This window comes from Coturnix japonica, chromosome 19 (assembly GCF_054131305.1).
Source record: "Coturnix japonica strain WE chromosome 19, WE-NBRP24, whole genome shotgun sequence".
NCBI lineage: Eukaryota > Metazoa > Chordata > Aves > Galliformes > Phasianidae > Coturnix > Coturnix japonica.
Genome location: NC_140681.1, coordinates 12,500,591 through 12,517,656, shown reverse-complemented (window position 1 = coordinate 12,517,656; position 17,066 = coordinate 12,500,591). Strand labels below are relative to the sequence as shown.

General features: G+C 44.3%; 1 long non-coding RNA gene across 1 annotated transcript in view; it reads left to right on the top strand.

Annotated features, from left to right (window-relative positions):
- Window positions 1–16,864, top strand: part of LOC116654281 (uncharacterized) — a 162,036-nt gene extending 145,172 nt beyond the window's left edge. Inside the window, exons 4-5 of the long non-coding RNA XR_014935828.1 lie at window positions 10,350–10,480; window positions 16,759–16,864. This is a non-coding gene — a long non-coding RNA (uncharacterized LOC116654281). The remainder of the gene's footprint in view (window positions 1–10,349; window positions 10,481–16,758) is intronic.
- Window positions 16,865–17,066: the final 202 nt, after the last annotated feature.

Here is a 17,066-nt window from a genome sequence, read left to right as displayed (position 1 = left end):
GGGAGAAGAACCAGAGGCTTTTCTATCGTACTCTTTCTAAGAAAGGTATAAACACTTAAAAGGCAGCAGACACTTCTGCATGAGCCTACCTGCACTGCCATGCAAGGACACAAGGCTCTTCTGCAGTTTAAGTACACAATGAGAAATGTGGAATGTCTGAGTTTTGTCACCACTGTTCTCTAGAATGGTCTGAACTAAAACACATCTATGGGAACTTCAGATCTCAATCTCCATCTAGATGTGAGGTTTAATTTTCTCAACCCTATTTACATCCTGAGATATACAGAAAATGCAAACACTCGGTATTCAGACAAACTGGTGCCATTTGCATCCTCATCTCCAGCGACTGCATGCCGGGGTGTGGCAGCAATGCACACCCAGCTGGGCCATGCCCAGCATGGTGACAGCTTCCCAAATCACGTATCCCGCGGAGCAGCGCTGCCTTTTCTCACATGCACGCTCGTTAGGGAATTTCTCTTGTTACCTGGGCCATAATCCCTGCCTGGGGGGGTGCCTTGTGTGCAGAATTAATTTTATTTGGCCACAGAAACTCCCTGTATCTTTGGCATGTAAGTCTTTATACATGGAGGAGAAACTGCTAAAGCGAAGCAACCTTGCTTTGCCTGACTGACGGCCCAATTGAAAACCCCTCTCACCAGGTTGGACTGGGAATCAGCCTTACTGGCTGAGATGAGTGGTGTGCATAAGGGATGAGCTGGGTGGGTTGGAGGTGGGCTGAGGCACCTGGCATCGGCTCTGTGGCATACCCAGCAGCTCCTGCCAAGTGAAAGCTTTCCATGTTTCATGGGTTTTTAGTATTTCCTCTTGTTTGCCTTCATCCCCCTCAGAAGGATAATTATCTCCATCATTTGTAGAGGGAAAGGCTGTTCCGGCAACTGAAATTGTTCTGTAGAGAGCAGCGTGCAGTATTTTTCACAGGGGAAGTGAAAATTAAAGTGATAAAATCCAACTAAGATTCAGCCCCAAAGCCACTGAGCTTTCAGCGTGACTGCAGACTTCTGAGTGGTTAAAATTCCTGCAGAGGTTGGAGGGAAAAAGCAAACATTTTCACCATTCCCAGGTGCAGATGAAATGTATCATTTTCATCAATGATAATAGAAATTGAAAACATTATATGGATTTTCTATTTAGTGAGAACGTTTTGGAGGAGAGTGGGAAGCAAACTAAAAACTGTAATTGAGCATTTCTTAACTGGTGTGTGGATTCATGCGCTTCACGTTTCATCAGCATGCTTAATGAGCTTGAGGTGCCTCTAGTAAATCTCAGCCTGTTTAATGAATTCTTTATAGCTCTTAACTGCTTCAGATAGAGGCTGACGAGTGTAACCGGTAGCGCAAAATCTTGGCGTGCAATAAGACGAACAGCCCCATCCTTTCCCTCTGGCGTCCCATCTGAATTTCTGCAGCAGAGATAACCAAGAATCTGTCACTGCTATGAAGTTTGAAATTTAATTAGGAAAGTAATAAAACAGCCCTCATATAACATTGCCGTTACCGTGGAGATGATGTGTGTTGTTTAAGAGCTTCTACCAGTGGAGGGGGATTGCGTTTGTCAGTGATCTCTTGTTTGAGTGAAGGGAGTTTAAGATTGACTGCTTCTCTTTAGCAAATGATTTCCTAGTAGAGTTAGTAATTTACTAGAAAGACATATAACTACTCCTTGAAAGAGCCATTTACACAGCACTGAGGAGCAGAGGCTAGGTAGGATATTTGGTTCAAACACCACTTTGGAAAATGATTTGGGCTTTCATTTTTCCCTGACAGTTTCCATTCTTGGTCAGATTCTCAATGAAAGAGACAGCTTTTTGATTTCTAACTCTGATGCTCTGAGAATAAGCCTGGCACATCTAGAACTCCTTTCTGTGGGAGCCAAAACTGGGACAAGTGGTCTCAGCTGGAGGGGCCACATGTGATTGTGAGAGGGTTGGATTAGATTCTACAGGATGGATCTTGCTGCAAGATCTGCTCCTGAGCAAATGCTCCACGTGGTTTATCCAGACCAACCCCTCCTGATCCAGTGGAACTCTTGGCATTGATTTCAAGCAAGGGATTTTTGGTTTGATGCAAGTCATTTCAGTGCACATCATAGTGAGTAGATAACATGTCATTTTGTTGGTTTACTGTATAAAACAGAGTCCTGTTCACCAGTCTGTAAGTAGTATTAGATAGTATTAGAATTCACCAGACACTGGCTTAATCCTACCTTTAAGACCTCTTAAGATTTCAATAACTTTTCCCACACCGCATCCGAAAACCACTGTACTTTGTGTTCTGAATCTTTTTGAGATAAGCCAACTTACATTTCAAAATGAAAAGCTACTTCAAATCAGAAGCACTTTTTTGGTTCTGCAAATGCCAAAGAAATCTTCTTTGACCATTTCAAAACCATTGTTTGTAGAAGAAGAAAAACTGAAATGAAAAAAACCCACTGAAGCCGTCCCACCCCTCCAAACTGTATCTGTTTGGGCAAAGCAGCATATTCCCGCAATAAAAGGAAACCACATTAAAAAGTATTGACCAAGCCTAGTTAATATTTATTGCTCTTTGATAACTGAAGAGAATAGGAAAATCTTCTCAGCAAGGCGCCAAGCAGGAGTTTCTTGGAGAGCAGTTTTACTGAGAACATCGTGGCTCCATTATGATTTTCTCAGCTGAAGACCTGTCCTTTTGGCATGTCAGTAAATGAACATTAAGGATTCTTTTTGCACTTCCTGGAAGCTCGTGGTAAGGGAATGTCATTGTTCGAGGCTGTGGACAGCACACCAAGCTGAAATGGAGGCAGTTGTTTTCACAGAGCGCTGGGATTGCAGTAGGCTGCAGAGAGGGTGGTATATGGGTTTGTGCAATAGCATGATTGCTGGAGCCTTCCAGTGACAGATGTACTTAAACTGATTTATTATCGACATAAAGGATGTTCAATAATAATAAAACAATGATGAATCCTCACTTTCTGCTGAAAGACAGCAGCTCATGGCCTGTGGCAGGCGGATGACTGAACTTGTAAGATGAATTCTACAGATCTCAGCTCAACAAAGTCAAGATGTTTATCCTGTAAAAATAAAAGAGCTTTTTAGTCTCCTCCTAGTCCTCCAGAATAAAGTACTCTGAAGTGACTTGTATTTTCACAGCAGCTCACATCTTTGTCTCAGTGACGGACAACAAGTTGCTCTGGCTGCAGCTCGGGGTGGGACTCAGTTCTGCTGGTAGAACTCCTGTTGTCTTTGCAGAAGTGTCACGCAAGTCATTTTTACCTCAGACTTTTCTGGTTGAAAGGCTCTTGGGAATGTTACTGGATTACGGATTGCTGCATCTCAGTTATGGGTTCAAACCCAACCTTATTAAGGTGTTGTAAAATTACTTCTCTGAGATACATCTCATCCCTCCTGAAGGGTCTGTGCTCCAAAGGGGATTTCATAACATGACTGAAAGTCATCCTCCTGTAAGGAGTATGGGATGCAGCCATTAAGAAGACAGGATGAGTATGAGTATGCTATAGGCATCACCTAGAAGGTTAACATCTCGGAGTGAGGATGGGGTTAAACTTCCATCTCCAGTGCATAATTGCTGGGAGAAGTGGGCTGTTTGTAATTATGATGATATTAAACCTAATAATTTTTTTGGGCCAGAATTTTTCCTCGTTTATACTGGTATGAATCAGGAGCTGTGAGAGGAGATCTTGGCCAAGGGGAGTTCTTCAGATAAGCCTCAGGCAAAATGAGATTGAAATCTTCCACTCCCATAATGCTCCTCCAAACAACTCTTTTCTTCTTCTGTTAGAGGCCAGGCATAGTTACGGTGTAAACCATATAAAGATACCACTATGAATTAACCGTGTTCTGAAGTTCGTAATCTCATCCTTTTCAGGGGCACTAAAATACTTTACATACCAGAACAATAGTGTTGACAAAGTTTCCATCTGTTTTCCATCTTTTCCAAGAAATCTTTAGACGTTGGCTTTTTTCCCAGGAGACCATCTCCCCGAGGAAGCATCTCCTTACCAACGTGCCTTCTCAGACTGCGCTAATTAAAGCACTTCTATGTGAGTCACAGGGACTTTCCTCTTCTTCCAGCAAATATGAGTGATGTTCGTAGAAGAAAGAAGTAATAATATCTGATCTGTGTTACCAGTGTGGAGAAAGCATGATTCTGGTTGATACAGACAGGACTATGTAAGGGCTAGACTGTCAGATGATGTAAATAGTGTAACTTCATTGACTTGCTGATGAGCTGTCCTTAAAAATTCGGTGTATAAAGTCAGCATCTGACATCAGTAAGTCTGGTACAGCAACATGGCTTTGGATGCAAACCATATCCAACACTGAGCAGATCCAAAATGAGAAGATATTTATGAAAGAATTATAAGCAAAATGTAAATAAAAATGCATTTATTTGCAAGGCATAATTTCAGCAGTTTTATTTATGACAATTCCTCAGTTCTGTTACAGATAAAAGCTGCTATGCGCTATGTTACCTCAGTGGTTATCTAGCAATCAGTCTTGATTTTATTTGCATAAACACTTGCAAGTTTTCTTAGGACGCAGAGCTACAAAACGATGAGAAAATTCTGAATGCTAAATGGAACTTCTCTCAGCCATTGCTCTCCTAGCAGAAGTCCCAAAGAAAGGCAGATGGGAGGCTGTCCAGCCCAGTGTCCCATGCACTGCAGGCACTGGGGAGCCCCGGGCAATAGTACGTCCCCATCCTCCACCTGAGCTGAGGTGACCAGACAGGACAGTGCCAGGAGGGAGAGGGCTCCATCTCTGCCTCCACCCAAACTGGTGGCCCACATCCCCCCGCTCTGTTCACACAAAAGGGAATCTGGTAATGCTGCACTCTGTAACAATGAGCCTGGTATTTCCGTAGTGATGCATATTGTTATAATCCCTCTCTGCTTTGTTTCCTCGACATATTTTTTTATTAAAAAGCCTTCCTAGCCTTAAATAAGTGCAGAATAAGTGTGGTCATTCTGGGAACATGAGAGGCCTGATATCTGACCATCAAAGCCTGTGCTGTAAACAGGATACTAGTAAACAGGAACCAAGCCCCATATGGAGAGCTTGTGGTTTTCTTCAGCCTCTGTTTGTTATGTCTTACATCCTGTTAATTATAGAAAAAGAGCTGGAAAGTTGGAAATAATCTTTTCTCCAGATTATTTCCAGCTTCCCTCAGATAGAAGAGAATGCAGTGTAGCACTGTCTTACCTTGCTTCCTTCAGATGTAAAGCATTAAGACAATTCATTCCAAGGGGATCATTTTTCAAGGGGATTGTAAGTAGATTTTTTTTTTTAATTGCAGAATGAAAATGAAGATCTTAAAACATCTTTTTCAGGGAATCCTTTTAGTTTTAGCACAGCCTTTTTTTTCTGTTTAGTTTGGAATATGTCTGACATCTTTTGCAACCTTTTGAAAGACAATTTAAATGATGGGTGCGATTCATCTCTGGGTAGGTGGGTTCTTACAATAAAGTTTTTGTTGCACAAAAGCAAACAATGGAATTAACTTTAAGGCCATGGTTTTCAAGTTATCTTTGCCATTAGGCTTTGCTGATGGTGCAGCTTTCCCAGCCATCTCCGATCACTCCTCACAGCAGTGAGTTGGGTTGTCCAACACCTGGAGAGGTGATTCTGGAGGTGGCCAGAGCAGCAGCAGGAGAGGGCACTGAGCTTCTGTCCCCAATGCTCATTCTTTACCTTTATTTTGGATGAGCAATTGCTCATCTTTTCAGCTCAATTCAGTCCCAGTTTCCAACATTAACAAATCGATTCAGAAGCAGAACAATGGAAAACTTTATCCCTGAAATTCTGCATTTGGTGTTATGTTCTCCTTTCTCCTTAACGTCTTGCTGTGGAGTTCTGATGCCTGAGGCTGCCAGCCTGAAGGGCAGCTCAAGGCCATTATTTGTTTCGACCTGTTCTTGTCCGATTAGGTTTTGGTTCTGTAAAACAAAAAGTCCAAATCTTTCTGGTCCAAGGTTCCTGTTATCTGGGATGAGCTGACAGTACCAACCACTGCTGGTGTTTCTTAGACAGTCCTGAACCAGAGACCACAAATAAATCTCCCATTAAGTTATTTTTCAGCTCTCTACTCTCCACTCTGTTTCCTCGAACAGCTCTCTGATGCTAACCATCTGCTCCACGTTGCTGCGTGACTCTTGAGCTGCATAAGGCCAAATCTCATGCGCCGTACCCCACATGAGGCTCAGCACCCATGGGCTGTCCTCTGGGAGGAAGATGTGTGCCCACATCCCTGAGCTGAAGGATTGAGGTACTCCAGGCCCGGGGCTGCTGCTGGAACAGGAAAATAATTTCAGGTTTACGGGGTCACCAGAAAGAAATGGTGTGAGAATTGGCTTCCTCCAAACAATATCGGTGGGATGCTGAAAAAAAACCTCAGTTCTCGCCTAGCTCTGCTCCCATTAAACTCAAGGAATAAAACTCGTAACAGCTTTACCAGGAGCAGTGTGGAAAGCAAGAGCTTTTGAAAATCCCACTGTATAGCTGCACGCACTTCATGTATCCATTTTAATGACATGATTAATAAAATACCAATGGAGCTCCAAACAGTTCTGTGTTCGTTTTCCAAAGCAGTTTGACTCATCCATAACCATAACCAGACTTCCAATTACACTGGATTTTAATTGTTCTCCTTTCAAGATAATTACCAGTACTCTGAAAAAAATCACTCTGAGGAGCTGGTGATGAGTAGGAATCGGCATCCTAGCTCCACTGCGTCTGTTCTGTCGTTTGAGTTATGAGGAATGTAATCGGATATGTGACACCCAGACAGAGAGTGGTTTCCAGGATCTGAGAGTGCTCTGTTTCAGTTAATGTGTTAATTTGGGCTCCATCTTCTCATTTGTTCTGCTTTGATCTATCATTTCATAGAGCCAAGGCACCACATTATTAAGTGTGCTTGCTTGATTAATGTGCAAGACTGCATTTGCATGCACATTAATATTTTTAAAGTTTTGGTCCAAATTTCTGCAAGCCATAGTATGGAGTAATGTGAGCTGCAATTTCACACTGTGTGGCAACAACTGGTGGGAATGAAATTGTCCTGCAATTTGGCCATATTCACATACCAGCAGCTATTTTCCATTTGAGAATTTTGAATATTACCAATAGAAATGTGTCTGTAAGCAAGCTGCCAAGTGAGGCATGGCATGAGCTGAAGGGCGTGGAGCAGCAGGCTGAAAATCTCATGCTCAGCATATCTCGAAATTAAAGAATTGGGCTTAAAACCTCAGCAAGGGGGAATTATTCTTTTTGCCTGAGAAGTAAATAGAAGCAAAGGAGCTTCATCTCGCAGAAGGCTGTCAACATGAGCGCATAGAAAGAAAAGGGACTACAGCTAGGACTGAATTTTTGGATGTGCTGCCCAGGAGGTTGGATTTGCTGTTGTTCACAGCAGAGGGCTGGCTTTGGCATGGCTGTGTTTGTACTCACCTTGTTAAAATGCCAGCTGCCATTCAACCATAAGCACAGATTATACGTGTGCCATTCCAACAAGCTGCTACTTTCAGCTTTTAGGGCTCTAGAAAGTTAAAGGCTTTTTGTTTCTGCCACTGAGCCCAAGGGGCTGGTAGAGCTGCTAAGAAACTCCTGTAATAATTTCTTTTTATAATTCATGTAGGATCCTCTGAGACATAAAGTAATGCCATAATGTGAATATAATCATATAATCCTTTTAGTTTTATTATAGTAATTATTGGAATTACAAGAGTATTGTTTTAATAATACTGTTTTTCTTCAAAGTGCTCCACAAGCTCCGTATTATAATTCATTTTATTTTAAGAAAAAGGCTTCCAGTGGGAAATGCTGATTCTCAGAAATGTGCGTTTTTGCTCAGAAAATATTAATTCCAACGATATATCCACTCATTGAGGTGAAATTTAGCAAAGTTCCAGGACAGCCCTCAGCCATTCCAGCTGTGGGGGCTCTGGGACCGTGGCCATTCCATCCAGATAAACTGAATTTCCCCTTCTCCCATTGGAGATGTTTGATTTTGTTCTTTGCTACAATTTGAAGCTCTGTTTGGGTCAGTTTGATTTCTGCTCGACTGTCTTCAGAGGTGCTGGTTTGTGTTTTCTGAGGGGAATATCTGCCCCGTCGCTACTGTGGCTTTGCATGTTACAGTGGGGAGATTTGTGGAGTGTGAAGATTTGTGCATTTCCTAGGGGTGGTTGATAGCTGGCTTTGCCTGCCATTGTCTATGGCTGTATTCAGCAGGAAGATCATCCTTAACATGACAGCAGCATCTCCTGCCTTCTCGTCTGCCATGGAGTGATACAGCTGCCCTGCTGCTCCATGGCCTGGCTCAGCGGGGAGCCTGAAACTGCAAGCTGTGTGGCACTGCCATCCTTATCAGATCTGGACTGGAATCCAGAGGCAGAAGGGCTTGAAACTCATAGAATCATAGAATGGCCTGGATTGAAAAGGACCACAGTGCTCATCTCGTTCCAACCCCCAGCTATGTGCAGGGTCACCAGCCTCCAGACCAGGCTGCCCAGAGCCACATCTAGGCTGGCTTTGAATGCCTGCAGGGATGGAGCATCAGTTAGAAGACCTTGCTTTCCTTCCACTTCGCTTTTGCTTCATAAATGTGTAGCAAAATGTTGTCTCCTTTTAGCTTGTCAGAATAATCAAATCCAGACATTTCTGATTTAAATTACAGCCTTTTCCAACTAACAAACTTTCAGAACTGGCTTTCCTTTTAATCCCTCCTTATTTATTTATTTTTATATATCTCGTCTTGACAAATTATGTTGCTTCATGTCATCTCAAACGATGTGGTGTAAAACTAAAAGAAAAGCCACTTTGTAATGTATCAAAATGTTATTAAAAAACCCCCCAAATGTTTGTCATTTATTTTGCTCACAAGCAGTCCCAAGCGGCAGCGCACTGTGAGGTTTTCTGTGAATGCATTTACAATAGGAGCCAACCACACATTTCACTGAATCAACAGGCTTGTCTCGAGATATTTATGACTTGAATGTTGAAACTTCTGTTTAGTCAGACATCCCCAGGAAAGATAGCGCCTGAAGGAACCCAGCACACATTGTCAAATGGGGCTTTGAGACACCTGAAAACCCACTGAAATACAGCTTTGACAGCCAAGCTGTTGGGGTCTTGCAAGTACTGTACTGAGCATCTAATTCCCATTGCAACAAGCGTGGGTGTGGGACATGTAACACAGCTCCCTTCACCACCACCAACACAGCAGCAGCAATCCCAGTCCATCACAGGAACCAAAGCGCTGCCGCTCGCTCTGGATGTGCCACCTACCAAAGCAGCCTTGTCTGGCCACACGGGATGACTTTGTGTCAGTCCCATGGTGGGTGCTGCCCTTCATTCCACCCACATTTCTGCTGGCAGGATGCTGGCTCCCTCCTGGTGTGAGGCTGTGTGCTGGGCACCAAGGATCCCGTAGCTCAGTGCAGTGCTCGCTGCCCAAGTAACTCCAGAACAAACAGTGTTTTCCTGCGTGTGCTGTTCTGTCCACAGGATCCCCAAGGACTTCAGGCAGCAGATTCATGCCCCAGGGATGAAGGCAGAGGCAGGGCAGGGGACGCTTTGCCCCGGCTCCCCAGCCTCTCACCACCGCCCCTTTCAGTGCCATCTGAGCTATTTTTCCAACTCGAACCAGGCTGCCTCGTCTTGTCCTCGGTCTGAAAAAATGTGTGAAGGGGGGCATCGTTTGATCCCTAAAAGCTTTCAGAAGTGTTAATTCCATGTCTGGAATATTGTCACGAAGCGGCCGAATTCCAGCACGTAGAAATGCACAGGCTGCACCCAGGGGGTGCATGCAGCCAGCTCAGAGCTCTGCCATGTGGAGAAGGACATTGCTTGCTAGGCTTTGTGTTTGGGCTTTTATGATGCTTTTAAAATGAGTGACTCTTATCGTGGTTCATTTGCTTCCATGCTTGTGGTTTTGCCACTTGGGGGCAATTATAGGATCCTGTGATTCATGCAGAAGTTTAGATGGTGAATTATGTGGCTATTTTTTGGTGGACTTGTGTTGGCATTGAGCTGGAAGATGTTAATGCACTCTGGTCCAACCAAGCTGACAATTTTCTTGTGCGTGGCCACACGGCATGTTTTGTTGGCGACAGTCCTCAACTGTTTGGAAACACTGATAGAAGTTTAAACACAAGCTGTTCATGATTTTGCTTTCTATAATAAAGGAAAGCTCTTAATTAAGATCCACTATGTTGTTGGTGGTGGTTTTTTTTTTTTTTCCCAGTGCATTTTAAATGTATTATTTGCTTTGAGTTTCCAGAATGTCTGCGCTGTAACCATTTCATTTTGTTTCTTTCTTTTGTCCCTCCAGTACTGATGTCACTTGGAGATCTGATTGTCAACATCACAAAAACAGCACCAGGAAAAGCCACAAGATGCTGCACAAAGCCCCGAACGACTGAAAGTTGGAGGATTTCTTTTCAGGATGTTCATTTTTCACTGGTGAGTAGGTGGAGCCATTTTATTTTTGCTGATGATTGTCTGGAACAGCCCAAGTTGCTGGGATTGGTGTGTTGGTGTCATCGATATAATTCTAGGACAGGATAACAGCAGCAGTGTTTCTCCCCAGTCTCGACGTTGTATGTTCTGTATGTTCCATACTCCATTATTAATTAAGAACAGCTTTCCTCCATTTAAACAGTGTTATTTCTTGAGATGGCCAGAGGATTTCTTTGGCTGCTCATCCTTCGTCAGATTAGCAGTAGGAATGGTTTGCATCTGTTTGCATCTGTTTTGCAAACAAACAAGAGATGAGGGAGCACTGCAGGCTGATCTGTCTGCAACTGCTGCCTAAAAGAAAAATAGGGATAAACTGTCCACAGTGAAAGACATCAGAGACGATGGATAGTTTAAGTCAGGGGGTGTGAATGAAGCAGAAGACAAGCAGTGTAGTGAGATCCCATGTATGGAAGAAGGTAATCCTAAATTTATATGCTTTCTAAAGGACAAAGTGAAGCCTGTTGTAGATACCTGACATCCTGCCACCAAAGCAGAGACATCTGATTGCCACCAAAGCAGTTCAGATATTCAGGGTGTTTCAGCTGCAGGTTTCAGTCCTGCTCTTTCTCCAGGCCTTTCCCTTCTCCATCAGCTTTGGTTTAGTCTTCCCCTATCTTAGCTTCTTCCAGGTATTTTTGTCAGACGGGCTTTAGAAGAGCGCAGCACAAAGGCTGTTGCTTCCATTTAGCACCAAAGAGCTTTTTTCCTAGGTATCCTCTTCATGCATATCCTAGAACAGTAGAAAACATTCTGTCAGTTACGGGATATATATACAAATAAAACACACAGGGGGGTTTAATAGGATGAAATCCAGATGGAAGGTTGTTTTCCCAACAGAAAACACAGGCCAAACCCTGATGTGCTGCAGACTGGCTCAGCTGCCCAAGGACAGTGCCAGTTTGCTCTTGCAGAGCCCAGACACATTTTCCTACACATTTTCCTATGCAGGCTTCCCTCCTGCTGCTTGAACACAGCATACATGGGCTCCATCTCTCCTTTACAATTACCTGCCATGGCTGCAGCAAGCTCATGGTGACGTGGTTTCATCTACCTGAATGCAATCGGGGCTGGGGTTGGGGCAGCCGCATGAACATAACTTGTGTTTACCCCCTGGGCTGTGAGTCCAGCAGCTGCTCCTATTAGGAAGATTTGCATATGACCTTGGCATGGTTTTAAGTGAATCAACTGCTCTTCATGGGCGGGGACAGAAAATCTGTCTCCTTTGGACTTGCAGTCATTGCTGGAACATGAAGCCCATGTTTGGGGTGCGGGGAAAAGAAATTGATTAAAGAAATAATAATCTTTCAAAATTAGAGTTTTTAAAGTAATTAAAAACAGAAAATAAGTGGTGTGAGAAGATGAGGAAAGAGTACATGTATGTATTCATTGTCATCAAATATAATGAATGCTAATCTGTGCCTCCCTCCATCCTTCCACATCCAAACAGGGCAGCGCAGCACACCTTGCAGGCAGTGTCCATCACTCCCATCACACAACCTGCACAGCTCCTGGCTGCTTCTGCAGTCCCTTCCTTCTGTGGGGAGCTCTTTGGTCCGAGTGGGAAGGGGAGGTGTGACAGGTGTGCTGCAGCATTGTACCTGTGGGATGGCAAACCCTTTTGAGTCACTTTGGTGAGGATGGACCAGGATGGCTGTGGCCATTCCTGATGCTCTTAGGGAGCCTACACAGATCTTTCACAAGGCAGCTTTGAAACATGATGAATGCAGACAAATCACTTTGAAATTTTTGGATGAAAGGGGCTGCATAACTGCTAGTCTGGCCCCAATCTTGCTTTGTGCGATGTGAAAGCGATAACCAAGTTGACAAAACTCATTAAATGCAGCGCCTTTATCGTACGGTATAATCTGTAAAACGTTGCAACACAAAATGTTGGCAAGCTACCAGCACATCGTCATCCTCTTTCAGTTACAGAACAGTGACATGGTGATAAGCTCCTACTTGTTCAGCACTGAGCGCTCCTGGGATGATGTATTGGGAAATTCCCCACCGGGTACCTCGTGGTTCTCTTCTGCCTCGACAGCCTCATGCTGGACCAGAGAGCAGCAGAGCAAAGTGGAGGGCAGAGGCTCTGGCAATGCTCCAGCATGCAGCCATAGACGTGGGCAGCAGTTACAAAAAGCTGCTTTGAACATGGCTATCCAGATTTCACAATTAGGACACGTGTCAGTCTGTTGGAGGTTAAGATGAGCTTGGTCCTTCTCCAGCAGCTGATCTCCCCTTGAAGGGCATGGAGTTGTTCTTCAGGTTTTGTCTTTACAGGCAGAGACAATTAAGGTTTGGATCATGGACATTCTATCATGGGGGGGCAAAGAGAAGGAATAAGGTTTTGGTATGGTGACAGCATTTCAGAAACACTTTGAGAGAGCCCAGACTTTGGCTGCCGCCTAGAACAGATAAAAACTAGCTAAGTGCCATGGGGTGTTCCCCTACATTTTCTTACAGTAAAATAAATGTTCAGTAAAATAAATCCAGTGCTTTAGCAGAAGGCTGTGCTCGGTCTATTGTTGAGCTCATAGGGAAATGTAACAAACAATATTTTCAAGTGGTTTTGTATTCCAGTGAGACTATTTCACAAGCTTGTTCTTAGCTCTTATGGAACCCTTTATATTTTCGGAGCTCCTGAAAACAACAAGCCTGCTAAAAAAATACCAGCACTATTTTTAGTGCTGTCATGTCTACAATAACAGCACATTGACAGGAACTTTAGCAGTGTTAGCAGGGTGCTGCGGTGCCGGGCACTCAGTGCTTGGGCCGCGGTTCCCAGCAGGATGGGCTCAGTGTGCTGTGTTGGAGCAGGGTGGGCACACTGCCCTTCCCCTGCAGCCCACCCCATGATAACAACCAGCCTCTCCTGGCTGCCACCAGAAAACTGCAGCTCCTGCTTTTGGAATCCTGCATGTGGGGGAAGTGGGTTTTCTCCTGGAGCACCTCTCCTTTTTGACTGATTTTCTGACCCCGTCTTTGATTTCCCAGTGAAATACCACAGCTATTATTTCTCCCATCCTGTCATTTCTTTCCCAGCATTTCTAACAGATAGCAGAGGCAAAGCACTGAGCACCGACTTTGGCACAAATACATCTGCGTGAGGAGTAGCACCGAAGTGCTGGCCCCTTCTCACTGTATCCCTGTTGCTTCTCCAAAATGTAATATGAATCCAAGAGCAGCTTTGTTGAACTATAATTTGGGTCAACAGTGTTTGGTGGGTTGAAAGGTCACGCTGAAACCCCATCTGTTTTAGCTCTCCATTGGAACCATGAAAGTACTTTAAACTTGAGATGTTCTGTAGCATTCCTAAATTACCGGTAATGTGTAGTGACACCAAGAACTGTGGTCTAGAAATGCCATGTTTCTCTCCCCCCTTTTTTTTTTCTAACTGGGTGAAGCATCAGATTTAGGAAGTAAATTCAAGTCAGCTGGACATAGGTCAGTGGCTGTGAGTGGAAGGGGATGGAACAGTAGGTGCCTCTGGCCCATAAAAAGCCTGTCCTACTGAGATCTGGCTCCAGGGCTTATTAAATACCAGCCATTTTTGACTAGTAAAAGACCAAACAAACTGTGTTTTTTCTCCTTTGATGATTAAATTCAGCCTGAAGTGAGTGGTATCATTTATATAAACACTTGTGTGCTGTCCTAAGAGATTAGCACATTTGCTTGTATGCTTACTTTCAAGGCTGTTTTGCTTTCAGGTGATAGCAAATGTGACCCACAGACTGAGGGAAGACCCAAAGCATCAGGGAGGGCAGAGCACATCTGCCTTTCTTCTGCTGTTGGGATCCAGCCAGGTCCTTCCAGAATCTGCCCTGGAAGAGCTTAACACCACTGGTTCCTGCTGCTCCAGAGCTCTCCTGAACCATTTCCAATTAATTCATTGCCATTCAATGCTGTGTGCACCAGGGACTCCTTGTTCAGCATGCTTAATTCTGGAACGCAAAGCAACAAACTCATGTGGGAGGAGGTCAGGAGTGCCACCACGCTGCAGTTATTTCACTCCAGGGGTGAGCACAGAAGTCTGAGTATCTCTGATCAGCCTCTTTGTTTTATCCATTTCACATCACAGTGTGGAAGCAATGGGGGCAGATTGATGCAGGGCTGTGCTTGATCTCTCCATACTGTAACAGGGGAGTGGCTGGGACAGCAGCTGCAGTAATTGGTTTTGCTGTTAACATGGGGGAATCAATCAGCTTTAACTTCAGCAACACTACAGCTGTGCCCCAACTCCCCTGGCTAGAGAGCAGCACAACCTCTGAGGGGCTCTGACTGCCCCATCCAACCCCAGCCCCGTGCTCTGACAGGTCCGTGTCTCTCCTGCAGGAGTCCATATCTGGATGAATCACTTCAGGCGAGGCTCTATCCTTCTGTCCCCCTGCTTGTATTGCAGGAATTGCCACTGCCCAGGTACAGGACCTTGCACTTGGATCTGTTGGACCTCACAGGGTTCAGGGGTGGTTCCTTCACAGCACTGCCTCCTTACTATCTGCTCTGCCCACTCAGTGCTTCAGGGCAGCTTTCTATGCACATATTCCCACTGACAGCTCCTGATACGGAGCGGGTTTCAGGCTGCACTGAAGACCACACTGGTTTCCATTGTTTCTGGCTAACTTGGAGACAATGACACCACCAGCAGCCTCCCCCAGTCACCTTTAACCTTTCTGCTCTGTCCGCTGCCTCCCTGTCCCCATGTAACACAAAGATGAGAACCATGCTCCCTGCTCCGGATTGCAGTGTGATTATTGAGCAGAGTCACGCTAGCTACACACAGGCAAATCTGCAACTGATTATGAGGTTTTCTTCTCAATTAATTGTCAGAAGCAAAGGGGCGTTTGATGTTTAATGTCTTTTTCTTCTTGTTTAATGCATTCTCTTTGCCACCCGTCCTCAGACACTGGGAATAGACAGAACTGCACAATGCAAAGGCTGCCGAGTTGTCACTGCATTCATGCGTAATCCATCTCAGGCATTTGTCTGTTGTTTGGATGTTACACACAGGTCTGTAGGGGACTTTGCTTTTAGATCCATTGACAAAGTGACACTGACATCTTACTGAGAGGCACAGGATGAATCCTGCACCCGAGATCAGGGCGTGAGGCCCAGATGCTGTGTATGTTCTTGGGACAGGGTGGGAGGATGCACCTCTTCTGCTCTCCACGGGCACAGTCTGTGGCTGTCAGCATTATGGTTTGCCTGGGCTGTCCTCACACATCTGTTTTGGACCAAGGAAGATGCTTCTTCTGTCTTAAAAAGTCTTTCTTGGAGGTGTTTCTTCATGTGGTCTGAACCAGGAGCAGCCCTCTGTATATGCAGGGGAAAAGCTGGGGAAGGGGGTTAGAAAGAGCTGTGAGAGGGAGATGTGCTCTGTGCAACCAAGCAGCAGAGATTTGTTTAAAGTGACAGCTTGGGACTGGAGGGCCAATTCTTCTGTGAGACTTTCTGCTTCTGTACTTAATCCATTTTTATTATTAAAAAAAAAAAAAAAGCAATCAACATCAGCAGTTTGCAGACACTGCATTTTACAAAAGAACAAACTCCTCCAGTACTTCATCAATTCAGAAGCTTTGCACAGGTGCAAGGAGAAGCCATTCACTTCTGAGTTGGGAAAACAAGGCTCAGCATCCCATGGAATCTCAGTGCTGCTGAGGCCATTTTGGGAGCTGGTGGAGATCAGAACACCACCCAGCTGTGGCTGACATCTTCATCCCAATCAGTGCAAAATTTGTGCTCATTCCTATGGGGCTCGGTTTCTTCCTGATCTTCCATAAGGGTGCTCCATTCTGGCGGTGCTGAAAGTTGGAAGATTTGAACTAATTGTAATTGAGAGAGTTACTGGCAGAGCTCTGATGAAGATGTTGAGAATTCCTGGCTCCATCCTCTGCTCTGATCGCAGGCAGGGCTGAGCTGATTGCAGAGCATCTCTGGGAGGCTCCTGTTGTAGACCCAGAATGCTGAACTTTCAGGAAGACCTAATTTAGATCGGAATGTTATAAACAGCTCTGTATCAAGAGTGTACTTTCGTAACTTGGAAATTGCCAGAGAAAGCACATAAATCATTCTGTCCTATGCTGTTGGGTTTTTTAAGTTACCAATTGTACCAAATACTTAAGATAAATCTCTCTTTTTTTTTTTTTTTTTTAAGAAACAACATGGATGTGATATTTGACTTAAAAAAAAAAAAATTTTGTTGAAATTATGTGCCTTTCTTTCAGGTTTATCAGCCTCTGCTTTTATGGATCACTGGGGATATAAGGACGAGTTCAGCTCCCATCATCCTTCTCTGTTTAGCTTATAGAATTGACAGTTGGATGCACCATGTGAGTACATGTGATACTTCATACTTTGGAAAAGATTTCATTCAAAGTCTTTGCTATGAGTTGTTATGGACATTAAAATGTATGGCAGGATTGCCTCCCGTTTGCACAGCAGCACAAATATTCTGACAGTCATGTTGGTGAATTTGCAACACAAATTAGAGGCAATGCCCTGACTAAGAGAGGAGACGAGGCCAAAATGGAAA